The 27,539-nt window shown below is 43.8% G+C and overlaps 1 non-coding gene and 1 pseudogene across 1 annotated transcript; both read right to left on the minus strand.

Annotated features, from left to right (window-relative positions):
- LOC142436755 (ninein-like protein) overlaps nucleotides 1-27,539 on the minus strand; it is a 105,484-nt pseudogene that overhangs the window by 60,088 nt on the left and 17,857 nt on the right.
- LOC142436766 (small nucleolar RNA SNORA84) lies at nucleotides 18,086-18,217 on the minus strand. The gene has a single exon (XR_012782103.1). It is a non-coding gene; the product is annotated as a small nucleolar RNA SNORA84 (small nucleolar RNA).

A 27,539-nucleotide genomic window follows, 5' to 3' on the forward strand; every position in this document is an offset into this window, starting at 1 on the left:
AGGAAACAAAATTGACATATAATAATCAACAGGATTCTTGCATACTAACAAAGATAACTCCGGAAAAGAAAACAAGGAATCAATACCATTTACAATAACCACATAAAGATGAGTCTCTTTAACAAATGGTGCAGGAAAAATTGGATTTCGACTTGCAGAATAATTAAATAAGACTAATGCCCCACACCCCCACAAAAACATATAATATGGATCAAATATCTAAAAATAAATACCAGAAAATCAATGAGAAAACATGGAAAAACTTAAGAGTCCTATTGCAGGGGATACACAAAATGTCAAATATTAATGAAGGATACACACGTAACAGAAGACAAAATTGAAGTCTGGGACTTAAGAAAAGTAAAACAAAAACTTCATCAAAAAAGTAAAAATGTTATCTACAGATTAGGAAAAAGATTTTGGCAATGATATACGTAATTGAAACACTTCAATAAGAAAAAGATGAATAGGTCTGTGTGGCAAGATGGTGATGGAGTAGCATTCCAGAGGGACTCTGCAGAAATCAGTGGAGGAGAGTCACTGAGAGGGAAATATCACTCTTCTGGGTCACAGGCAGAGCATCTTAAAGATGAGCAGACACTAGGTCTTGAAGAGCTGTGGGGTTTGGGCTACTACTGTAGAGGTTGGCTATGGCTTAGCCTTTCCCCTGCCACAGTCTCGGCTGGATCTGAGCTCTCTTGGCCAGCACAAAGTCTTAACTTCAACACAACCACAGCTTACTGCTGCCTTTCAGCAGGGTTTAAACCCCTCCAGCCCCACAGTCAGGTGACTGGGGCTGTTATTTCTCTCTCCCTTCTTCCACAGTCTAATTGGCCTCGGTACCCACCACCTGGTCTTTTTTCTTTCTTGTCTTTCCTTTCATATGTCACTGCTGGGCTCCAGGTCACTGCTCTTTGCCTAGAGCAACTGCATCCATCCTCCACTCAGCTGGGGCAGCTCCTGCCCACTTGCCCTCTGTAGCCTTACAAGCAGCTGGGGAAATCTTGCCTGTCTTCTGCCACACCTCAAATGGGGGAATCTCCCCTTAAAACATCTAGGAGAACTCCCATCAACCCTCCAAAGCCCTGTAAGCAGATGATGGAAATCCCAACCACCCTCCACGGTGCACCATGTGGCTGGGAGGGTCCCTGGGCCCCTCCCCGTCCTCTGTGGTCCCACATGGCTGAGGGAACTTCCTCCTACTTGCTGCCGTGCTTCCGTGCTTTACACAACTTAAGACAGCTCTGTGAGCCCTCTCCAGTGTGCCACACTGCTGTGGGAGCATCTGTGTGACCTATATGGGAGATCTTGCTACTAGAACAATTCCGTCTGTTATCTGCAGTGCTCTACACTAAAGTGGGCACACCCATCAACACTATGTGGCAATCCCGCTGCAGGAAGCACCCCCGCACTTCCCCTGAGGTGTTCCAAGCCGCTGTGGGCCACACCACCATGGCTTCCTGTAAGATCATCCAGTGCAGTGTCATCCTCCCCAGTCCACAATCACCCAACCAGAGTCCCATGAGAGGACCATCCAACGTAACCTCTAAATAACAGGATACGGGTTGGCTAGGTAAGGAGTAAAACCACAGGAGGAAAAAGTGGTAGCCTGACCTAGTACATTTAGCTGCAGGCAGTTCAATGATGCACTCCAATGAGTTTTCCAAAGTAGGAGACCAGTGCTTGTTGACTTTCTGAAAAATGGCACCAGGCTCTTCTAAAACAACACAACACAAACAGCAACCAGCCACAAAAACCTCAATGAAAAAACAGGAGAAACAAAAGGCAATGCCAGAAGTCCTGAACATAATGACATGTATAGTAGAAGCAGACATTGATCTGCAAACAGAAAGCAATCTTCAGGATTTCTGCTTGGAGTTATACAGAATATGAGGGAAGCAATATAAAAAAAGGATGAAATGATAGAGGAGATAAAGGCCACGCACCAAAGGGAAATAAAAGACCTCAGGGACAAGATAACCAAATCCAGTAGTGAATTCACAGACTTCTCCAAAAGACTTGATGAGGCAGAGAATTGCACCAGTGGCCTAGAGGATAAACAGGCAGACTTCAGCAAATGGGAAAGGCAGTTAGCCAAGATAATCAAAGAAACTGAAGAAAAGCTGAGAGCCATGTTTGATGCTATGAAGAACAACATCTGAATAATTGAACTACCTGAACAAGGCACAACAAAAGAGTCAATGGCATAATAAATAGTGTAGAAATTCTTAGGGGAAAACTTCTCCAGATTAATAAATGAAAACTAGGCAACTATTCAGGAGGCCAAAATAACACCAGCTGGACTGAATTCCCAAGAAGAAATCACCAAGGCATATAACAGCTATTCTATCCAACTTAGAGGAAAAGGACAGGCTCATAAGAGCAGCTAGGGAAAATAGAAACAGTTACCTATAAAGGAACTCAAACAAGAGTCTGTTGAGATCAATCAGCGGACACTGTGAAGAGGAGAAATTGAAGAAAATAACACAAACCCAAGAATACTCTATCCAGCCAAATTATCAAGATAGATGGAGAAGTTAGAGTCTTCCCAGACAGGAAAAACTCAAAGACTACGATAAAAGAAACTAGCCCTACAAAAGATCCTTATCTAACCGGTATGGGCAGAAAAACATCACTCACCAAACAAAAACAAGAGACTGCCACATAAAACAACTCCACCCAGATGTAAACAAAGAGTAAACAGCCCCCAAGATAACAGTGGCAAAGAAAGGCAGAATGAACCACACACAAATGGACAACACACTGATAAGAAAGGGAGGTAGGAAAACATTCAACACAAAAGGTACAAGATGACATCACAGAGTCCACAGCTGGATATAATAACCCTGAATAACAATGGACAGAACTCAGCCAATAAAAGGCAGAGGTTAGCAGCCTGACTTAGAAAACACAACCCCTTGGGCTGCTACCTATAGGATACACATCTTATGATTACAGACAAAAATAGGCTGAGAATCAAAGGCTGGAGAAAAATATACCAAGAAAACGGGCATTCAAAAAAAAGCAAAGGTTGCAATCCTAACCTCAGATTGTAAAAATAGTTCCCAAGGTACAAGCCATAACAAGACATAAGGGGTAGGGGCACTATATAATGTTCAAGGGAACAGTAGATGAAGAACCAGTGAACATAATAAATATATTCATGTTCAACGCGACGTCCACAAAATTTATCAAACACTCCAAAAGATGATAAAAGAAATCACAGGCTAACAATTATAGTAGGTGACCTTAATACACCATTCTCTGAGAAAGATCACAAGGAAAGAAGCTTAACAAGGAGGCAACAGATCTAAACATTATGATTAAATGACTTGACCTGATAGATATTTTCAGAACTCTCCACCAAAATGCAAAAACACCCTCATATTCTTTTTAAGCCCCCCATGGCACATACTCAAAGATAGACCACATGCTGGGACATAAGTTGAATCTGTGTAAATTCAAACATAAAGAGACCATACCGACTTCTCTCTCCGACCACTATAACATAAGGCTGAAAATCGACAGAAGGATGATGAAGAAAACAAGGGAAAAAATTGTAAGAAAAATAACTCTCTTTTGCAAAAGGATTGGTTACTGGCTCAGAAAGATATGAAATTAGAAAATTTCTAGAAACCAATGAGAATACAGTTACCAAAACCTTTGAGACAGCAAAGGCCGCTATCAGAGAAAGTCTGATAGTAATATGTAAGCACATGAAAAAGAAAGAGATGTATGATTGATGTGCTGACACAAAACTTACACCAATTAGAGCAGTCAGCAGAATAATCCTACAAATTGCAAAAGAAAAATAAAAAGGGCTGAGATTCATGAAAGGGAAAACAAGAAAATTATGGAAAAAATAAATGCAGCTAAAAGCTGGTTCTTTAAAAGGATTAACAGAATCAGAAGACCATGGAAAACCTAACCAAAGAAAGGAAGGAACAAATTTCAATAGCAAGGATGAGGAATGAAACAAGGGACATTACAATGAACCCTAATAAAATCAAAAGGGTAATTGCACAGTACTATGAAGGACTGTACTCCAATGAGTTCAACAGCTTCTCACTCCCCGCTATCACGACCTCAGTGCCGCTTCCCAATCTAGACTAGACGGGAGCATGCGCATAGGCATAGGCAAGAGATAAAACTCACGACACATGGAACCAGGAACAGGAATGGGAATAGAGACAACAAAAGGGTAGGGGGAAGGGGGGCGAAGTGGGGAGAGAGGAGACACCAATAGCAATGAATAGCATATAATCCCGTACCCCCAGTCAGGGGGGAGAACAACAGAAACTAGAAGGGAAGGGAGATGGCGGTCGGAGTAAGATTTGAAAATAATTAACAATCTACAATGTATCAAGGGGCCACGAGGGTTGGGGTTGGGGGAGGAGAAGGGAGAGAAAAAAAGAGGAGCTGATCCCAAGGGCTCCCTGGAAAGTAAATGTCTATAAAAGAAAGACAGAATATATGTACGGATATGTCAGATACAATTGATGTATAGATTGTAACAAGAGTTGTAAGAGCCCCCAATAAAATGATTAAAAAACACCCACACAACAACTTTGTTTTTAAAGAAAGATATACAGTAGAAGAATAGCAGCCGTCAAGTCTGGAGCACTGGGCCTGGTTTCTTGGGACATTCTTGTGGCTATAACATGAGGCCACTTTTAGATATCAAGTTGACCTTCCACACGCAGCAAGTAGACGTCATCAAATTTGAGGCTTTTCAGCAGAATCAAGGCTAAACGTAGAAGCCCGGTCTCTTCAAGAAGATACTCTCAGTGGTCTCCTCTTTCAACCTCCAAAAGGAGGGCCTGAACATGGCCTGCTCAAACCTCAGCCACTCTCATAGCCATCAGCTAGGTTGAGCTACACAGACACTGGTCACCTACAGTTCTGTCCATTCTAATGGTTGAACACCACCCTCTTAGCAGGTACAATGAGACAAGAAGTAGAGTTCTTTGGACTTTTTTGCACAAGAGGTCTAGAGACCTGCTGATGCAGCCAGAGGGTCATGCTTTTAGAGAAAACCCTAAGTTCCCCATAAGCTTTGACCCTGCCCCAGTGTAGAAATGGTTGGGGAAGAGGATGGGAATGAGTAAAGGTGAAGGTTTGGGTACCAACAACCAAAATGCTGGCATGTAAGACCCAATACAAGATTAATATGTGACTGCTCACAGCAGTCAAAAGAGTGAGTGCAGTAGAGCTGAGGATGGTGAGGGAACCCCCCCGGCCCAGCCCCCCAAACTTCCCTGGCACATACCCTGCACTTGAATTCATACTCCTTCAGGATCGCCATGAACTGTTCTTGAGAGAAGAGTGCAGTGCCATCTGGTTCCAGCTGATGTCAGACCCAGAAAGAAAGCAACAATACAGAGAATGGTAAGGCAGGTCCTCTTGGGCCAGGTTCCTGGGGCCACCTCCTCACTTTCCTTCTGGGAATCTAACTTCTACTTTCCAGTAGCTCTAGAAAAAAGCATCCAGTCTACCTACTTTCAAACTTGTTTAAAAGGTCTTGCCACCAACAGCGTTTTCTTAGGACCCGGAGCCTGTGGTGGCTGGGATGCACTTCTGCCTTGTCTCTGGTGCAACTTCTCCCTTCCCAGCAACGTCCTTAGGGTAGATGACATATGATGGCACCACGCTCTAAGTGCTCCTTTGGCCTCTCTGGCTAATCCCAAGTACTATTAGTGGGTCCTGGCTTTATCAGTACAGAGGCCATACTACGCGGGGTAGCACTAGGTCACAGTGACTTGTCATGAAAAGGGGAAAGAAAAAGATATTATATAGATTTCTCTCCATTACAGGATTTTTGTAAGGAAAAAAACCAAAGTTCTATCACCCAAGTATCATTTTCAAGACATGGCCCACACTACTGACCATGATTCTAGTTGAAAGACTCAGAATAAGCAGAAGCACTTGCCTTGTCCTTCAGCACAAACTCAAGGTCATTCTGCAGTTTCAGCACCAGCTTCTCTGAATCTGACTACGTTTCCACAACTTCAAAGATCTCCTTCTGCAATCGACTGTTTTCCTAAAAGATTCAGGCCAGTGGTTTAATAGCTATATAACGCAAGCAATGACGCAATGGTAACTTTCTCACCTTTCCATAAGGGAGAGGTGTTACAGGGAGGCAAGCTGCTTTTCCTTGAAAGAGTTCCTGTAGTGGTGGAGGGTGTGAGGGCAGCTGTGTTGAAGTGAAATTACTTGGAATGGCTTTTCTATTCATGTCTTTGTAACTCCCACCAAATTTTGGGGCCATATCAAGCAAATAGGGTATGTGAAATGCTAACTGAGGGAATTTGTTGGTTTTCCCATTGCACTGTGTATATAAGAGTGAATGATAACAGTTGCAGACAGAAACATTCCATGTTAATCAAGATGGAAACACCAGGAGTGAGCACATGTAAGATCCTTGCCTGAAGTAGTGGAGGCACCAGAAGTATCAGAGGCCAAGGCACTGAGAACAGAAGACAAAGCAAAGGAGCAGTGCTAAGCTCATGAGGTAGAGGGCAGAGGTGCAACACTAAGAAAGAGATGCCTACCATCGTGGGTGAGAAGAGGCAATGCAGACCAAAAAACCTGTTTCCTTAACGTTCTGTAACTGGTTAGCTTCCTTAAGCAATTCTATAACCATGAACATTGCCTGTAAGTTTTTTTGAAGACGTTGCAATACATTATTGAACCCAACAGAGAGGTAGCGTGCCAACTGAGGGATGTTGGTATCAGATAAGGGTAAAAAAAAGGATAGAGGGTCAAGGCATTCTGCCTTGTGGCAATTAGCTTGGGCTGGTGTGGCATTGGAATCTCCCCCTTCGTGTAGCTAGGAGGTCAGACGTACGGCATTTCATCAGTTGGTGTCAAGAGTGGAATTAACTGCAATGGCTCCAGGCTCATGAAAGCATGGGGTTTTACAAAAGAAAGGTCAGGGTAAGGGAAGTGAAAATTTTGATTCTTAGATTATTCCTTTGGTTATTCTTACTATGGACTGCTGAAAGGACAAAATGATCTGTCTTGGAAGAAATACAGCTATAGTGCACCTTAAGAGTCTAAGATGGGCACACTTTGGACATGTCAGGAAAGACCAGCCCCTGGGGAAGACATTATGTCTGATAAAGCAAAGGGACAGTGAAAAAGAGGAAGGCTCTCGATGCGATCGATTGGTACCATGGCTGCAACAGGAGGCTCAACGGGAAAAACTGTGAGGATATTGCAGAACCTGGCATAGATGCATAAGGTCGAAACCTACATGATGGTACCTACCTAAAACAATGGCAGTGCTTGAAAGAAATGTAAGAGATGTCCAGGGCGTGAAAGTGCTCTGGAGTGGCCTGAAGGAAATACCAGGCTGGTTAAACAAAACAGTTAATAAGAAGGCCAGGGTTTCCTGGATGTACCCTAACAGAGGCCCAAGTCCGTAGACATACGAATGGGATAATCTGGGTGGAGAAAAGAACATTGAACTGAGTGTTTTTAAAAGGATGATGTATTTGGGTTTATGTGTTTAGCTGACTGTTGATAGAGGTTTCTCCTGACTAGTGTTATAAATAGGTATCATGTGCGATAGAAACAAATACTCAGTTTTATGATTACAGAGAGCTTGTATGTTCACATTCAGCCTATTCTTATTGGATTTGTTAAAAGGGGAGTTAGGAATTTTCCCTGAAGAAATGGGTTTTTGTTTTAAGTCCAAGTAGAGTATTGGAGGCCTGTTGGTGTAGTAGTTACGCACTGGGCTTCTAACTGCAAGTTCAGCAGTTCAAACCACAAGACACTTCATGGGAGAAAGATGTGGCTTTCTATTCCTGTAAAGAGTTACAATCTTAGAAACCCACAAGGGCAGCTCTACCCCCTGCCCTATAGGCTGAATGGGAGTCAGAATTGACTTAACTGCAGTGAGTTTGGTTTGGTTTGGTTTGGAGAGAGCAGTGAAAGCTCTCACCAGTGTGGATGGAAGCCTCACCCAGAACCTTTGCTACCAGTACTTTTGCACTTATTTGCAAAGACATGCAGATCCACCCAGAACAACTGAAAGAATGAGTAGGAGAAAAATCGGTTTGGCCTTTTGAATTTTGAGCTGCCTGCCTTTAGAGTCATCTTAGCAGGGAGAAGTGTGTTCCTCTCAGAGAATGGCTCCTGACAGACTGAAGTTAAGGGAGCTGGCGGCAGCCTAGTACGCTCACTGTGCTGACACTTGGGTCCACTTGGTTGGGAGTGGTGGAACTGCCGCACTGATGACACAGCCTGCATTTTGGCATGTTCTATTGGCACCTGCTGATCTGGCCCCAGAAGCTAGAGATGAGAGAGAGGGGCTGGCTGGTCTGAAGTTTGAAAATGTGAGTGAAGAGGGGAAGACATTGGGAGATTTCATGAGTTGTGAATTATAAAGCTGATGATCAGGACCTAGGCCATGGGGAGTTAGGGTTGATGAGAATATATGAATTGGCCAGTTAATCTAAAGTACAGGGAGGTGTGTGTGAACTCCCAAGCTTGATACTGGTACCTATTTGATCTACCTTGGATTCTAGGGCTGAGTTGACCAGAACCCAAATGAATGACAAGATAAATGTTGACACTATGATCTGGCATACATTGCTCTAATTTGATGGCTTTCCCTGGATTGGATTATATTTATGGAAACAGATGCTCAAAGTTTAAATCATAAATAAAGATTCTTCTGATCAAAAATTTGCTTGTCTCCTCAGAGGACTGGTTGTTAGGGATTGACAATTTAGCAATGGGATATCTAAAATAGGGAGTGGTAATGAAGTAGCTGGTTTACCAGTTTTTATGGGTGTATTAGTATCAATATGAAAAAGAAAAGAAAAAGAACAAGTCAAGGGAAAGTCCCCATTGAAGAGTGTCCTCTTTTCACCATGGGCTCAGGTAAAAGGAGGCGAGGAGAAGATGCTGGTTTGATGATATGACTGAAGTACAAGTGACTGTTAACAGGGTCACCACGACTGTGAAAACAAATCCTAGATGTCAGTGGGCAGGAGGCAATTCTTCATGTATTAAAGGAGCAATGTCTAGAAGAGCCAAAAGGTAGCCCGGGGTGAAGTGAAATGATCCAAAGGGCTCTTCTATCCATATCTTTGTAACACTCATCAAATAATTGGGTGGGACTAGGCAAATCGGGTATGTGAAACACTCATAGATGGGTCGGACAGTGATGCCCTTGCACGGCATCTCAGTAGCAGAGAGAGAGAATCCTGTGTCCATCAAGAAATAAGAGCCATCAGTGGGGCACATGTGAGATCCATGCCGTAAGTCGTGGAGGCAGCAGAAGCCCTGGCACTGAGCACATGAGACAGAGCAAGGAGCAACACTGAGACCACGAGGCAGAGTGGTAGGCTTCCTGGCCCATGGAACAAAGCAGAAGCCAAGGGACTATGCAACTGAGAGGCCTGGGACCAGAGAAAGAGGTGGTTATCAGCATGGTATTGTAGACAAAAGACCTGTATCATTAACATTTCCCTGATTAACTCGATAATTGTGAATATTGTCTGTGAATTGTATGTGGTCACTGAAATAAATGACCGAATCTAGCTAAGAAGAGTGTTATGGGAAGGTTAGGGATGGTTGGCGTTAGAATAGCATAAAGATGGTGGGGGGAGGCATCTTTAACTTCTGCCCTGTGCCAATTGGCATTGGGTTGGTGTTGGAGTCTCCTCTTCTGTGTGTAGCCAGAGGAGGTGCGTGGTGGCCCCCATAACATTTCTTTAGTAGACCAGCTCCTAAGCCAGACATGCAGACACTGAAGTGCCCAGTGCTTTCCCACTGCCGCTACTTCTCCCACTTCAAGAGCTCAACAGCAATAAGCTAGGAAAGAAGATTAGAGACAAATGATTTCAGGGTGTACTTCTAAATAAGAGATCTGAAATAACATCAATGCAGTCCATATATCCAGTCAGGGAAAAGTCCAGTGTTTACAGACACTTGAAAGCTGCAATGACGAATCAGAAGGATGTGGAATTACTTCTGAGACACAGTGTATAACTAAGAGGTAAGGCTCTGCTGAGTGTGCTCCGCAGGGTTGAAAAGCCAGGAGCTGGAGTAAGGGAGACAGACATCAAGGGAGGGAGGACAGGTAGAAAGGGAGAGAAAAAAGGAGCCAAGATGAAAACGGAGAAGGCAGGCAGGCTGGAGTGCAAAAAGGACTGGGAAGAAAGTCCACCGAGACAGTCAGCTCAGCTACTTCTGCCTCTCACCTGCTATGCCATCCTCTCCCCAGAGGCCTCACAACTAAGACAGGGATTCAGGGCCTTCCTGTCTCTCCTGAGAAGTAATCCCTGGGGATCAAGTGCCGGCTGTGGTAAGGACTGGGTGGCACACACCCATGAACCTCTCAGCTCCTGGAAATACAGTGGGGCTCCTGCTAGGTGAGCTTCAGGTCCTGACTTTTTTTTTTTTGCTAAAGCCACAATATGTTCCTGGTCTCTGGGGATGCAGGGGTGCCAGATGCTGTTGCAGACCTTCCCTGGCCCCTATCTACCAGCTCAGAGCTGCAGGCAATAGCCACGAAGTAGCTATACTACCCTAGAGCTGGCTGGGGCAATTGTCAGGGAACACAGTTGTGAGGAGAAAATCAAGCTTTATGTACTCCCAGCTTTGTGCACATGCATTTTCTTTGTATAGCACCCTCATACCTTTAGCACCAATGATAGCCTCTCTTGCAAGCAGGCTTCCTCCCTGCGCAGGGCTTCAAGGTCCTCCTCCAGCCTAGCCCTCTGCATGATGGTCTGCTGCCAGAGCAGCTCTTGTTCCATCTCCAACTCTGAGCGAAGCAGGGCCAATTGTCCACAGTATCCCTGCTCCAGGTGTCTACAATACCCACAAAGGAGAGACTGAGGGTACCTTTTGGGACACCTCCTTAAACTACCTCCCCAGTGTCACACATGGCCTGGCCTTCTGGAAGATTGTATATCTACTGACAGTTTTAGACTTTATAGCCGCCTGTTTGATAGAAAGTATGAGTGTTCTGAAGGCAGGGACCAGACACTGGACACCACATTCACTGCTGGTCCTTCCAGGAGAACATGACCCCACACAGAGGCAAGGTGCCAAGGGGCCAACCTTTTCACCACGCCAGGACTCTGCATCATTTATGACGTCTCTCTCACTCTCTCTGTTTCCTGAGGCACATGATTGGGCCTATGCACAGTCATCAGAATTAGGAAGCTCGACATATTGTGTTGGTCATCCCTCCATGCTAGACAGGGCTCATTACCATTCTCAGGTTAGAGATGAGGAGACCAAAGGACTCAGCTTACCCAAAGGGCAAGGGGCTAGGGGCAAGGAAGCAGGATTCTAAAAGGGCATGCCCCACAGACATCTTGCCCACCAGTGAAGGAAGACAGACCAGGGAGCAGGCAGCCAGTGTTCTGACTTCTGGCATGAGCCAGTATGAGAGAAAGAGAAATGTAGAAGATCATTTCATGTAGCCTCAGCTGTTTCCAGCAGAGCACCTTCAGTAAACAAAGGATTCAGGAAGGTGAATCACTAGCTGAGTTTAGCCACCTCTGGCCAAGACTTTTCTCTCAATAGGGGTGAAAAAAACCTTCTCCCTGATGCAGTGTGGATATATATGTGGCTAGGTTTTCTTACATCCTTTTCTCTGGCCTTGAAGCCATCACCAAACATACCATACAGAGTTCCCCCTAAGACTGTTCAGTATGAAGGGTGATGAGAGGTAAGACTGAGGTGTTGGGGTACCTTCGCTGTGTTGAGTGCTACCTGCTGAACTCCTGAAGCTGTTTGCAAAAAATATCTTACATAACACCCATCACAAGCACAAACAATAGTTAAAGGTCTTCCTTGAGCTGAGGGCAGGTCCAACGGATTGAGCAAAGAGAGTAGAGGTAGGGTAGAGACGAATGTCTGCAGCCCATAGGCATATAGAATGAGAAGCCAGTGCATACTGCACCAGCCCCACCCAGAGTTCAGTTGATGCTTCTATTGTACCCTCATCTTTCAAGGAGTCTTGTGATAGCTAATTTCATGTGTGCCGTTGGGTAGGCCATGGGGCCCCACTGCTTATTAACATATTGGCTTAGTATTGCTATGAGGGCATTACATATGATTAGCATTTAAGCCTGTCAGTCCTCAGTAAAACAGGTCATGATCCATGATGTGTGTGTGTGTGTGTGTGGGGGGGGGGTTATGCAATAAGTTGAAGGTTTTCCGAGCAGACGTTAAGGTTTCTGGAAGGAGAAGGATGTTTTAAGACCGTAGCCATCCTGCAGACAGTCTCCAACCTGCCATCTGACCGATGGATTTTAGAATTGCCAAGCCTCACAACCAGGAGGCAGTTTTCTAAAATAAATGAATCACGTGTATCCCTCCATGTTTCCACCCATATGAACACCCATCTATCGTACTGATCGTGTTACTCTGGAGGCCCCTGACTGATGGTACAAAACAAAAAGTCACATTTTCTGGTTTCTACTGGCTCAAGTAAGGCCTTCAATGAACCAGAACTATAGCACTGCCACTTGGGTAGCAGCTATTTGTCCTTCACCCACCCTCTGGCCAGGGTGTAGGGACCAGATTGGGGACAGCTGCTGTGATTCTAGAGGGCTACTGTGCCAGGCTCTGACCCAGAAGCTGTCTCGGTGGCACCTACTTGATCCTGCGTTCCGTGAGCTGTTCCATGGCAGAGTGGCAGTCATCCATCTCTGTCACAAACTCCAGGTTCCTCTTCTCAGCCTTCTCCAGGTCCTGTCTTGCCTTGTCTCGCTCCTGCACCATTTGCTTCATTTACCCCCTGCCCACAGGAAGGAGACACTGTCAAATGTAGCTACTACTCTGTCAGCTTCCCACAGAAGCACATACCGTTGCAGGGCCCTCAAACTCTGGGTCTGCATAAACGACAAAAAACAGCCAACATGATGGTGTTGAGTGCGGGCTAGCCTTGTCTTTGAGTCTTTGAAGAATGGTTCTCTAATGGTGTATCCTGACATTAAATGACTTTATTCGTTTTAGTTTCTATTATTGTCGACTTGCTTTTGAATTGAGGTTTTTTGGTGTTTATTTTGTTTTGTAGGATTTTCTGTATATGAAATCCGGGATAGGTGATCTATAGAAACAGCAATTAGATTAATAGCTCCTTCCGGTTGTGGCAGGGGAGACTGGGGGCTATGGGGAGTTAATAATAACGGGTACCAGAATGAAGAAAATATTCTAAAACTCATTGTGGTGACGCCTACACAATTCTTTTAAAATATGTCTAAACCACTGAATTGTATGATACATGACTTATATGCCAACAAAACTGTTGGAAAAGTTATCTTTCTATAAAATACTATCAACTTTTGTCCCTGTGAATCTATTTAGCAGAACAACATGAATAACCCGTTGAGTGAAAGCAGAGCTCTGTTGTAATGGAACACGGTGCCAACTGCCACGTTGTGCTCAGTGAAAAGGTCTAAGAAGCAATTTTTTTTTTTGTGCGCTTTCAGTCAATTGGCTTAAGCCTGGGGGCCCCGTGGGCTGGTCTGGAGAACATTTGCACCTCCATAATAGCAAGAAAAATGTCAGTCACATAAGTTTTAAGTTGGATTCAGCTGCTTGGGATATTATTAAGGGGATTAGGTTAGGATTTTGAGATCTGGCTTTCTAAGCCTCTCACCAAGTATGCAAGACCTGTGGCAAGAATAACCGTAGGCGGCCCCTTGCTCATTAGGCCCTATTAGGAAGAGGCAAAGCGTCTCTCCCTACACCAGAGACCCTTTTCTTTGTCCCATCACAAGTTGCCTATAGAGGGTGGTGGGGGCAGGCAAGGCAGCAGCCCAGACCCTTGCCAGTCCCGGACCCCTGAGAACAAACCACACCCCTAGCCTTGAAACAACCTCTCCCAGCCTCTTACTGGAGGTAGCTCAGCTCCTGGTGGTAGGAGGCCAGGGCCGCTTGCTGAATGACACCAGTGACCATCAGGAGCTTGTTGTTGATAGCCCAGGCCAGATCCAGAAGGTTCACCTTCTCATCCACACTGAATTCGAGGCTCTAGAAATAAATCCCAAGGGACATTCAAGATGAGTTTAAGTCTCTCAAAAATTTGACTCCAGACTCCATTTTCCTTGGCTCTCCCATTTGCCTGAGACTTTTCCTCTTGGGGCCGCCCCCACTCCAACTCCTAGGCTGTCAATAGGAGATCCCACTGTGCCTGAGCCAGGGACACATGAGGAAGAATATGACTCCATGCATAGTACTTCATGGGGATTAATAGCAAGAGAGGGGCCCTTCCCCCCACCTAAACCCAATAATTATAAAGGCTGTATGGAGCTATAGAGAGGAGACTTTGCCCAAGGCTAAGGGCACTGGAAGGAGCTCTGGTGGTGTGGTGGGTAATGCAATAAGATCTTAACTTCAAGGTCAACAGTTTGAACCACCCCATTTCCCTGAGGAATAAAGTAGAGGCTATCTATTCCCATAAAGATTTAAATTCTTGGAAACCCAAAGGGGTAAGTCCATTCTGCCCCCTAGCATCATGATGAGTTGAAATTAACTTGATAGCAAAGGAAAATTTGGAAGCAGTTAGAGATGAAAGGGTACTGATACAGGCACTTACAGAGAGCAGTGGCTAAATTAACTCTGCCAACTGCCCACCACTGTAAGCCACTAACATTCTTTCTTAAAAAAAATCATTTTATTTGGCTCATACAACTCTTATCACAATCCATACATACATCAATTGAGTAAAGCACCCTTATACATTCGTTGCCCTCGTCATTCTCAAAATTCGCCTTCCGCTTGGGTTCCTGGAATCAGCTCATTTTCCTTTTTTCCCTCCCCTTCCCTCCCCATTGCCCCCTTCCTCATGAACCCTTAATAATTTATAAATTATTATTTTATTTTACATTCTCCTTTTTTCTTATGCCACTTGGAGTTGAGTTTTTACCATTTCAAACTAAAAGAATTCTGGGAGAGACTCCTAACGTAATATATGTAAAGAATCCTGACACATATTTCATATCTCCATAATATCTATCTATCTATCTATCTATTTATCTATCTACACACACACACACTGATGATTTGTATTGGTAGAAAAATTATGTATCAGAGGACATGAGCCATGGTCAAAAGTATTACAGAAAATGAAATCTTCCTTCTCTCTCAGAATTTTGAAAAATAAACTTAAAAAGAGATGTTATGTGCATCTTACCACCCACATATACAGAATGAAACAATGAATGTTTAAAAATGAATCTTTGCTATATTTATTTTAAATTGACTACTGCACAGTGTGACACTAAGTCCAAGAGCAAGAGCTACACCAGGCTAGTCTCCTGGGCCAGTTGCAGAAGAAATGGAGGAGCATGGGCAGGAAACCCCCATGGCTTCCAGGAATGCGAGGCTGGCCTGTGGAGCCAAGTGGCACAGTTCCCACCTAGGTCTTTTTTGATCAAAGGACTTGGCAGAATGCATGCCCTTATGTAGTGGTCAGTGCTGACTATACACATGCACCTTCTCTGACTCTGATGCCACCACAAAAGTGTGCTTGTTCCAACGCCCGTCGGAGTGCTGCCTTGTCCAAGCAACAAGCCTGAAAGGTTAGCATGGCAAAGGGGGAAGTATCTAATACATGAAAACCTACCTTCAGAGTGTTTTTATCACTGTTGTTTTCTCTGTATTTTATTTATGCTCTTTCAAAATTAAAATTTTTATATATTAATAGCCAAAAAGAAAAGTTTCCCGAGAATTTCCCTATCTGGGATTCTCTGTTGCAGCAGGAGTAAGGAAGCCAGAGAGCAGAGGCCAAGCACAGTAACCCTCTCGGGCTCCCACCCCACCCTCAGCCCATTCTCAGTGGAGCAGCTGTGGCCATCCATTTCCAAACCTGCAAAATCTCCTTGCCATTTTGAATGCCCTCCTGGGCCCACAGAGCCACCACCTGCTCAGGGCATGCAAACCCAGTGCCGTCATCGATGCCGGAGAAGAGGTGCCGGTCTGAGCAGATGGACACGAGGGACGAAGTGGTCGTGTGGCAGCTGCTCTCCTCTGTGGCCTGTACACCAGGGACCAAGAAAGTGCTGTGAGCACGCACGTCTGTTCAGCCCAATCTCTTGTTTCTCGTGTCCCCCACTGCACAAACCTGCACGCTGCCTAGCAAGAACAACCTCACCAGTTATCGCTCTCTTCACTTTCTAGCAAAGGTGAGAGGGCTGGGCACAGCGACGTGATTCATCAAAGCAGCCATGACTGCTCTGGAGCCAGAAGGCAGCAGACAGGGCTTTCTACTCCCACAGAGAGCTACAGGCTTGCAAACTGCCAGGGCAGGCCTACTGTGTCCTGTATGGTCGCTATGAGTCCACACTGAGTCAATGGCAGTGAGGATGAGTGTGAGTTGGGTGTGTAAGTGCAGCCCGTGAACTATCCGCATCTCTCTGGCATGACGAACAAGGTACACAGGGCCTCACAAAGGAAGAGCCTAAAGAGGGGCTTGCCATCATGGAGAAATTCCTAAGAGGCTCCAAAAGCAGAGTGGGCTTCCCTGTGTGTGAAACTGCACATTACTGGGAATACAGAAGCAAGCAGCTTTCAGCTAAGCAAGCTAGGGGAGTCTTACGATGATGGTAAAGTCTCTCAAGCGGAAAGCTGACCTGCTACGTTCAGATATTCTATGAATCCACAAGGGCAAGAAATATTTCCCTTAAATTTTTTCTACCTCAGAGCCCTTTCCAGTAAATATGTGTTGTCAGGAATCCCTGGGAGTAAGAATGAGTGTTCTCCACGCCTTCAGGTCATCACATTTCTGCTCCAGGCATCCAGCGCTCCTGCCTCCCTCAGAGTAAAAACCACCTTGCTCCAACCTGCTCATGGCTCTTCAGCTACCCTCTCCTCACTGCCTTGCTGGCTGGGATCTGGATCTGGGACCCTCAATACCTTGCTCAATCACCCTTAACTCCTCTTTTCTGACACACCGGCTCGCTGGCCTCCAGATAGAAGGATACCTAGCTATTTTTTAGCCCTTTCAAGTCCAGCCCCACAGCTTAAATCATGCTCCTCTTGCTCTTTCTGGCTCATCCTGGACTCTTTCCGGTCCCTTCTCTGATGACCACCAGGCTTGTCCTGGCTATACTCTCCACCCTTCATCCCTCATCTTCTCCCAGCAGTACACTTCCTGAGTCAGGCTCAAGGGAGCAGAAACCTCCTCTGCCTGTACTCACTGAGTCACCAATTCTCTAATGAAGGAGCTTGTTCACCGAGCTTACTAAGCTACGCTGGGTGCTCTGCGTGCCAACTGGACAACACTCTAGAGCAGGTATTTTACTCTGTTTGCAGGTGGAAGAGGGCACCATGGCTATCAATGGAGAGTCCCAGATACTCAAATGCATCTGGAACTGCTATGAACCCTCTAGCCACTTACTCTAGAAAATATGAGGCTCAGAATGGGTTTCCCCTATACCATGTCCACCTGATTCTCCTGCTGTCATATATATATATATATATATATATGACATCAGTACAGAGCTAGTATACCTGTTAGTAAGTAGGTTATCTATCTATCTATCTATCTATCTATCTATCTATCTATCTATCTATCTATCAGGTATACCACATGACATTGTCAAACATCACACTCTATAGCCAAACTGTGGAGACACACACAAGATATGGCACACTCTACTTTGAAATAATACAGGAGACTCTACCACCCTGGCCTCCTTCCAGTTTCTGCCCTAAAATGACAGTGCAAATGGGCAATTCTCAGGTGAGAGGTATCAAGAGAGGGGTAGGACTTTGTGCTCCACAAACGAAAGACTGAATCCGCCCACTCCTCAGTTTGACATTCTATGCCCCAAAGGTATTATATACTGTGTATACACTCATATCTCTGCAGTGAATTTAGTGTGGGTGTGTAGAGAGTGCATGTATATGAATATACTGTGCATGAATGCATACAGAATGTATAGTGAAGGGATGTGTAGGCACTGTGTTTATGATGTTTACGTACACTAGCAGTGTGTGTGGTGGGCATGAGTTTGTGTGCCTTACAATTTGTGTGCATATAGTAGGTGGTACCCCCCAAAAAAAACCCTGGAATTTTTTTCAAAGCTATGTATTTAATTTTTTTCCATGTACCAGTGACCGGGCTATGGAGGCTGCTGAAAAGGAACAGCCCCATGCATGCATCCCAGGATCGCTCTGGCCCATTGCCATCGCTGGAAAGCTGTACCTGCCCAACAGTGCCCAGCAACCATGGGGCATGCATTTAAATTCTTTTACAAAACAAACTTGTCACCTACAAAGTACTCTCAATTACACTTGATACATTTGTAAAATCTGCAATTTAATTCTTGGAAACATTTTTCAAACTCATCTGTTTGGATGGCTGACAGCACCTCCCTAGTGTTTTTCTTCACTCTTCTATGTCCTCAAATAGTTATCCTTCCATGTCCCTCTTCTTCGAGGAAACAAAAAAAAGTCACACAATGCAAGGTCAGGTGAGTAAGGTGCATGGGGCAAGAGAGACATTCTGCTTTTTGCCAGAACCTGGCACACTGAGATGGCTGTGTGAGCAGGTGCATTATCATGGTGGCAAAACCAGTCCCCTGTCTGCCATAAATCAGGCCTGTTTTTGCCGCACACTGTTACGAAATCTTTTCAGATCCTCTAATAGAAAGCTTGACTAACAGTCTAACCTGGTGGAACGAATTCCAAATGCACTACAAATCGACATTTTTATCTGTTCGATAAGATGATGGACGTCCAGAATGAGGTTTGCCATCAATCAACATTTCACCTCTTTTGAAATGAGAAAACTACTCATACACTTAGAGTTTTTCCCATAGCACTGTCTTTCTAAACTGTATTCAACATCACAACAGTTGCTTTGGCATTTTTCCTGAGGAGGAAACAAAGTTTCATAGCTGCATGCTGTTCTCTTAAATTCGTCATCATGAAAAACAAGGTTCCAGTGAAACCGCTTTTACAAAAAATTCACTGTGACCAGAGAGAACCTTCTCAGGTGGCGCTGCAACTCGGAGCTCTCAAAGAGGGAGAAAAAGTCATATTATGAAAGGTCTACTCTGCCCAGCACAATTCCAGTTCTGGGAGGGTACCACCTTGTATCATGTGCATATATAGTGTGTGTGTATAGTTAAGTGTGTGTGTGTGTGTGTGTGTGTGTATGACAGATGCATCTATAGTTTGGGTGTATACATGTAGCATTGACTACATGTATCAGGTGTGTATATATAGTGGGTGTACATGTATACAGTGGATGGGTCCAAACTGTGTGGATATGTGTACAAGTGTGTGCTGTATGTAGAAATACACGTGACAGGAAGAGTAGATGGCTATGACAGCAGGATAATGGGTCAAGTTGCTGTGCTGAAAGACCTGTTAGTCTGGGTAGATTAGAAAAACAAATTCATAGACACTCATAGGTGTTAAGAGAAAGCTTTATGCACAAGAGCAATTGAATATTGAGAAAAAATTTCACCCCAAGTCCAGATTAAGTCCATAAATCCAATATTAGCACATATGTCCAATCCCAATCTATAAAATCCTCCTCAGACTCACGAAACACATGCAATATGCCAAATGCAGGAAGATCACAGGCCAGTGGATGGAAAGTCTTGTGGATCCAGTGGCATTATAAACATCTCAGGGCTGGCATGAGTCTCCTTGTGGCTCCATGGCTCTATCTGCCATCAGTCTAGCTTCATGTGGCTTGTCCGGAGGAGGATGAAGCACCTATCTGTATCTATCTGGCCTCTGTATCTATCTGGCCTCCAGTAAGCTATTTATCTCAGTGGCACGCCTAAATGAGGTTATCAAGCTGTGACCTGATTGACATGCTAGACAACACCCCTCAACAAGTTGACACCAGAATATGTAACTACCACAGACCAACCTTTGTCAAGTTGACACTTTTACACAACTTTTTACCCATACATAATTCTTAACAAAAAAATAATAAAATCATATCTGTAACTAACAAGATAAAACTAATAAGTGTACCATTCAGTATGTGCCATCCTCATTTAAACATATTATGTAAGTGACAAAACAATATTCTATGCCTAAGCATCGCAGTTAAGGAACACACACTTAAACCTATAATCCTATGTACATATTCCAGCACCTATGAAAGTTTGTAGCCAACCACTTCATGCCTTTATCATCTCCATTTTAGGTATAAAATTTCTATACTGCCCACTTACATCAGCCGTGTTCTGAGGAACCTTCATCCCAGTTAGAACCTTGTGAACTCCCCATCCATAGTAAAGTCAAATCAGGACAGGCTATCCATGAAGTCTGCAGCAATATCTCTACTTCACAGGCTCAAACATCTCTTCATCTGGTCGGATTCTGGTCAACTCAATGTGGGCTGCTTCACTCAGCGTCCACATGGTGCCCATTGGTCACCTCGCTTCTAGACCATGGGCACTGTCACAAATTTTCAACAAGCCTAGCCCCCTTGCGCTAGATCATGAATTTCAGACCAGTCAACCCACTCTCGTTTTCTCTTCACGTTCCTGAAACAAGGTCCATGAGTGTCAGTGGCCAGACTCAATCTGTCTCTTTATTGCTGCATTTCGCCCACTTCCACTCAACAAGTGGATCTGGGTGGTCGCCTAGCAAGCAGTTCAGCCTGCCCACAGGCTCCCTGTAATATTCAGCCCCAGAGAGTAGTTTTCTTCATGGTTCCAGATTTTTTCCCAGCTTCTGACAAAACCACGAGTTCAAAATTTAAATATCCAAAGAGTTCCCTTTTTTCCCCCTGTCAATCTGTCAACAGCCCTTGGCAAGTCTCTTCACCCTTAAATGTCCTCAACACTGAAGACACTTTTCTTTTCAGAGCTTATTTTTTCAAAGCCTTCTTTGCGGGTGTGTCCTAAACCCATCTAACAATCCAGTTTTAATGACGAGAAACAAGTGGGCTTACAAGCTCTCTATTTTCAAATTTCCCAATAATCATTTCTATCAATCATATATCAATAATAATAAACAGAAAAAAAATCAGTATAAACAGAGTAGCATCAGATCCTAAGCTCTATTCGTAAAACAGTCAAATTCGATGCTTATTTAGTTATCTTACTCATTATCTAAACGCTTCTATTGATAGAAAATATGGCATTAGGCCTCTGACAGCATCAAGCCAGAGCCAGGGTTCATTATTTATTTTTATTTTTTAAAATAATTTCATTGGGGCTCATACAACTCTTATCACAATCCATTCATACATCCATTGTGTCGGGCACATTTGTACATTTGTTGCCATCATCATCATTCTCAAGATATTTTCTTTCTACTTGAACCCTTGGTATCAGCTAAGCATTTTCTCCCTTCCTCCCCCACACTCCTGCCTTCACGATAATTTATAAAGTATTATTTATAAATTATTATTATTTTCTCATATCTTACACTGTTCAATGTCTCCCATCCCCCACATGTCTATTGTACGTCCCCCAGGTAGGGGGTTATATGCAGATCATTGTGATCATTTCTGCCTTCCCTCTTGTCCCACTATCATGTTCAGTCTTCATTTGGGTTTCAGTAATTCCTCTTGGTTACATTGCCCTTGATCAAGCCCTACCAGGCCTCCTACATATTCGTTGCCATCATTTTTGGATCACTTGTTGTTCACTTGTCCCTGGGCTTTTAACACACATGTCCTTTCCCCCACCTGTCCCTCACCCATGTCCCTGCAATACTGTCAGTCCCGTTTTGTCTTCCAGATGGTTTATCCTGCCTATCTTATCTAGATAGACCTACAGAGATAATAATATGCACCAAAAACATGACGGACCAAAACAAAGCAACAAAAGAAAACAACAACAAAAAAACAAATGACAAATTAGAAAAGAAAAACCTGTCAATTATTTATCTGTTCAAAGAAACAACTTTTAGCAGCACTAATTTTACCATAGTTTTCTTATTTTCCCTCTTCTGAATCTCAGCCATGATTTTTATTATTTATTTTCTTAATCTATTAATAGGTTTGTCCTGTTGACTCAGCTTTAGTTGCTGTAAATTTTGTGCCAGCATATCAATCATAAGTCTCTCTTCCTCTTTCATGTGTTCATGTATTGCTATGAGACTTCCTCTGATAACTGCCTTTGCTGTGTCCCATAAGTTTTGGTACATCATGTGCTCATTCTTGTTGATTTCCAGAAATTCCCTAATTTCATCTCTGATCTGGGCCAGCACACACTCCTTTTGCAAGAGAGTTATCATCTTCCAATTGTTTGTCCTTGTTTTCTTCATCTTCCTTTTGTTGGTTTTCCAGTCTTATGGCACAGTGGTCAGAGAGAGAGGTACATATATCAATGTGCTTAAACTTATGCAGATTCATCTAATGCCCCAGCACCTCTATCTTTGAATATGTGTCATGTGGGCTTGAAAAGAATGTAAATTCTTTTGTATTTGGGTGAATAGCTTTGTGCACATCTATCAGGTCAAATTGTCTAATTGTAATATTAAGATCTCTAGCCTCTTTGTTGAGTAAAAGCCCTAGGATAAGAGGAGATGCCTGGAGGTTGGCAGTGGTGTGTGAGATTAAAAGGAAGAGAAAGAGAGAGGAAAAAAAAGAAGAGCCTGTTGAAACTGTAGTGGGAAAGAAGGAAGAGTGAGAAACAAAAGTAACAATATAGCTTAACCCCATCCCTGACCCTGGGGCTGGAGGGGTTTAAACCCTTCCACAATTCGGAGTTGAAGTGTGGCTGTGTTAAGATAAAGCCTTTGTGCCAGCTCCAGATGATCCCGTCTCTGGCTGAGACAGTGGTGGGGCTAAGGTTAGACCTTAGCCAGCCTTCACTGTGGTAAGACAAAGCCCCCAGCTCCTCAAAACCGAGTGGATATTTGCCTGTTTATCTTTATGACGCTCCTCCTGCAACCAGGCAGTGCACAACATCCCCCTTAGTGACTCTCCTGCGCTAATTTCTGCATAGTCCCTCTGCTATGTGTTACTCAGTTGCCGTCTTGCCTGAAGTGCTCCCTGCCCCTCCAGCCAGCTTTCTCTCGGCCATTTTGACCTTCTGTCAGCCATTTTCACTAAGCAACTCTGAGAAATTCAAGGGGTGATTTTGTCCCCTGAGCTCAAAATATACATTAATCACATTTTCACCATTTCACACAAGAATAACCAAAGACTACAACCAATGAAAAGAATCCAAACTTTAACTTCCCATGTTCTTTCCAGAAAACTATCCAGTAAACTGCATGGCCATATCTGACTTCTGGCTAGCCAAAGAAGCACTATCATGAAGCAGAGATCAAACAAACATCCACTCTCCATCTTTATGATTCTTTTATCTAGTACTCCACTCCCAAGGGACCATAATGTGTTAGTCTGAGTAGACTAGAGAAACAAATTCATAGACACCCATCTGTGTGTAGAAAGAGCTCTATATACAAGAGCAGTTGAATATCACAAAAACATCCCACCCTAGTTCAAATCAAGTCCGTAAGTCTGATATTAGCACATATGTCTGACATCAATCTATAAAGTCCTCTTCAAACTCACAAAACATATGCAATGATACTGAATGCAGGAAGATCAGAGAGTAAAATATCTTGTGGATCCAGTGGCAGTCTAAGCATCTCAGTGCTGGTGTGGGTCTCCACGTGGCTCCTCCAGCTCTAAGGCTCTGGCTTTCATCAGCCTAGCTCCATGTGACTTGTCCGAAGGAAGACGATGCAGAGACTGTGTCTATCTGGCCTCCAGTGAGCTATTTATCTTCGTGGTGGGTCCAAATGAGGTCATCAAGCTATGACCTGATTGATAGGCTAGACTCTACCCCTCCACAAGTTGACACCAGATTGTGTAACTACCATAGGACCCATACTTCAGTGGTATTCGAGGTTACAGAACTCTTAGGGATCCTGCCCTTGCAGGCTCAGGGGTGCCACTTTGAGATCCTTATCCTACACTAGCTTCCAGCAACACCTAGGTCTCCACATTTGGACATGAGTTACCCTTGTTTCTGTATCTTCCCTAGTTCTTAGCCTCAGTGCAACTTACCCTGGAGAAAATCCTTGACAAAGAAGAGAAACCCATTTCCATGTTCAAATCTTAATCCACAAACAGGGATCACACTTCACTTGATGTGGGTGTCTCCTGGAAGACATACCTGCCTGCCTAGGTCATTTCCCCAAGATTCCTCCTTACAAACTCACACCTCTGGCCAGAGAGCATCTGTTCAGGAAGGTGTGCATGGCACAAGAAGCGGTACGGCTCTATAGCCACTATCTTGATTCTTTAATGCCAACTATGCGCACATCCATCCCTAGTTCAGTGTCCACATTAGTCTATACTTCAGATGAATACAAAGGGAACATGGGGCTGCTTCTGCTTCAAGGAAGTCATATCTGCCAATTAACCCAATCAGTGACATATAAGGGCCATACTCTGATTTTTTTTTTACCTTATATGGCCTGAAATCTCTCCTTAATGCTCTTGAATATCTTCTTCCTGCATTCTTGTTGATTTTAGAATGAAAAACTTATGCTCTCAGAAGTACCTACTCAGTGGTGAAGAATATCACACTGGTTTTACTCTGCCTCCCACACAACATGGGAGTCAGCCACATCCTTGTGCAGAAAGCAAGAATTCCTTAGAGCAGTCTGCTCTGTGGTGGGAGAAGGAATTTCTTCTGTTCGGAAAGTGCTAACCCAGCAGTCACTGAGCAATGCTATGATTTAAGGAAACTGCCTAAATCTGTTCTGTTTAAAGCTGCACGGAGACCTGGTACTTCTGCAAGACATAAAACCCAGGGATAGGAGGGAGGAATCCAGACTCAGGACCTAAATCAAAAGGGCTGCCCGAGGGAGATGTTGCAGAATGCTCTTTGACATTGCTCTCCTGCTGCATCATGGTATGAGGGAAAAGGGATTTCCCTACTGAAATGTTCTCTATCCCACAATTAAGAATGGCTGAAGCTGTCATGTCAGACACTACTTGGTCTTATAGAACAACACCTGGGAGGCAGGCATCACAATTGCCCCATTTTATAGATGAGGAGCATGAGGCTCAGAGATGAGCATGCCATCCAGGGACATACAGTTATGGAGGTCTGTGTGACCCCAGAATCTCAAACACATATCTCTGTTACTTATCCCTCTTGAACCCCTGGACAACAGTCAGGTGACTCAGAGAGGACAGGTTTGTGAAAGATGCTGACGGTTATGGTTGCAGTCATCAGAAAGATAATACTTAATGTGGTTCATAATTTATTTGTCCTATTTTACCTGGTAATGAGTCCAAGGATCACTCAGTTCGATGGGAGTAGAAGATTTCGGAAGTGAATTGGGTCTATGACTGAACAGGCTAAGCTGGAATTCCTCAAGACTTACTCTGCCATCTCCATCTTGATCCAATTTGTTAAACAAATCTTCCATTTCCTAAACAAAAGTCATACACCTGGATCAGAACACATGTTTTGCTTGATGCAGAGGTTCCACAAACAGGCAGCTCAACCCAGATGTCACCATTGGGCCTCCTGCTTCTCCAAACTTTTGGATCAAGCATTCAACAAGGGCAGCTTGCTCATCTTCATCCACATTCAAAATTGTCTAGGTCCCAACTGGCTGTATTTACAAAATATTTTTCCTTATCAGTCTCAAGGGAAATCTATACTACCATGTCTGTTTTAGTTCCATAATCAGTAGCTGAGTCATTCAAACTGCCTGAACTCCATAAATAACTTATTTCCTATCTGCTGTGGCTGGGAACTTGCAGTATGTTGGTGGAAGATGTACCCACAAAAACCAGCCTGGCTCCAGTGGGTCACAGGATAACAGCAGCTAGGCCAAGAGCGCTTTAATGAAGAGTGAGGACTGCAATATAACACTCCACCTCTATTCCCATCTGATGAGACTACAGACAGGTTCTAAAGAGGCCTTACTTGGCCGTAGTACAATCAGCCTGGCAGGCAGGGAACGGTGATCTTGAGTGACTGTATCTAAGAGTGCCTGGCACAACTGCCCTACAGTGGTGAGAGTTTATCACAATGGGGGGGAGGGGTCTGAGATATATTCTTTGACAGGAGTTTTGAAGCCAGTCAAGAGTTTTAATGAGAAATTGATATGTCTGAATCATAATCTAAAAGAGGGTGAGAGTTTTCAGACCAAACATTTCAAAGAAAAGTGGTTGAGACAGGTCAGTCTCAGGCTTTCTCTCACCTCTTTCTCAAGGTCTTGTAGCCCAATGGTTTGACAGACCAGAGTCAGCTCTTGCATACTGAGGAAACCACTGCTGCCAACGCCAAGCTCTTCCCAGATTATCTGGGCTTGGATCTCAGGGGTATGAAAGGAGGGGCTGCTGAGCTCCAGAGGGCTCCAGACTTGAAGTTGGCCTGAAATAAAGGGAAGATAGTTAAACGTGGTACCACTTGAAGAATTTAGGAGAAGTGTACCAACACCAGTAAGGTTTTCTAAATTAAGGAGGAACAACTGGATAGAGGGATGGATAGATACACGACAGGACATGATGGACATATATATATTAGGTAGAAAGACTCTAAACTTATTTTAGTTGTTGTTCAGTGCTACTGAGTCATTTCCAACTCATAGTGACCCTAAGTACAACACAACGAAACACTGCCTGGCCCTGTGCCATGCTCACAATTGTTCATATGTTCAAGGCCCTTGTTGCAGCCACTGTGTCAATTCATCTTTCCGAGGGCTTCCTCTTTTCATAGTTACTGGTCTCTCGTGATAACATGCACAGGGAAAGAAGATGAAGTCTTGGCATCCTTGCCTCTAATGAGCTTCCCTGCTCTACTTCTTCCAAGACAGATTTGTTTTTTGTAGTTTGTGGTACTTTCAATATCCTTTGCTAGCACCATAGCTCAAATGCATAAATTATTCTTCAGTCTTCCTTATTCAATATCCAATTTCCATGTGTACGCAAGGGAAGTGAAAAAGTTCATGAGGGAACTGAAATGATACAGTCAAAATGGTATCATGGCTTGGGTCAGGCACACATTAGTCCTCAAAGTAACATCCTTACTTTTTAACAGTTTAAAGAGATCTTGTGCATATTTATCTAATGTATCGCATCATTTAATCTCCTGACTGCTGCTTTCATGAGCACTGATTGCAGATCCAAGCAAGGCGAAATCCTTGATAACTTCAATCTCTACTCGATTTATCAAGTTACCTATTGGTCCAGTTGTGGGGATTTTGATCTATTTTATATTGGGATGTAATCTATACTAAAGGCTTTAATCCTCGATCTTCATCAGAAATTACTTCAAGTCCTCCTGATTTTCATCAAGTAAGATCATGTCATCTGCACATCACAAATTGTTATTATGTTTTTCTAATCATTGCCATTCTTCTTCATGAAATGCAGCTTTTCTGATGATGTGCTCAGCACACAGAGTGAAGAAGTGTGGTGAGAGGACACAGCCCTGATGCACACCTTTCCTGATTTTAAACTGAGTAGGATACCCTTGTTTGTACCCACAACTGTCTCATGGTCCATGCACAAGTTTTACATGAGCACAATGAAGTGGTCTGGAATTCCCATTCTTCTCATGGCTATCCAAACTGTTATGATTCACACATGAGATAGT

This window comes from Tenrec ecaudatus, unplaced genomic scaffold (genome assembly GCF_050624435.1).
Source record: "Tenrec ecaudatus isolate mTenEca1 unplaced genomic scaffold, mTenEca1.hap1 Scaffold_602, whole genome shotgun sequence".
Taxonomy (NCBI): domain Eukaryota; kingdom Metazoa; phylum Chordata; class Mammalia; order Afrosoricida; family Tenrecidae; genus Tenrec; species Tenrec ecaudatus.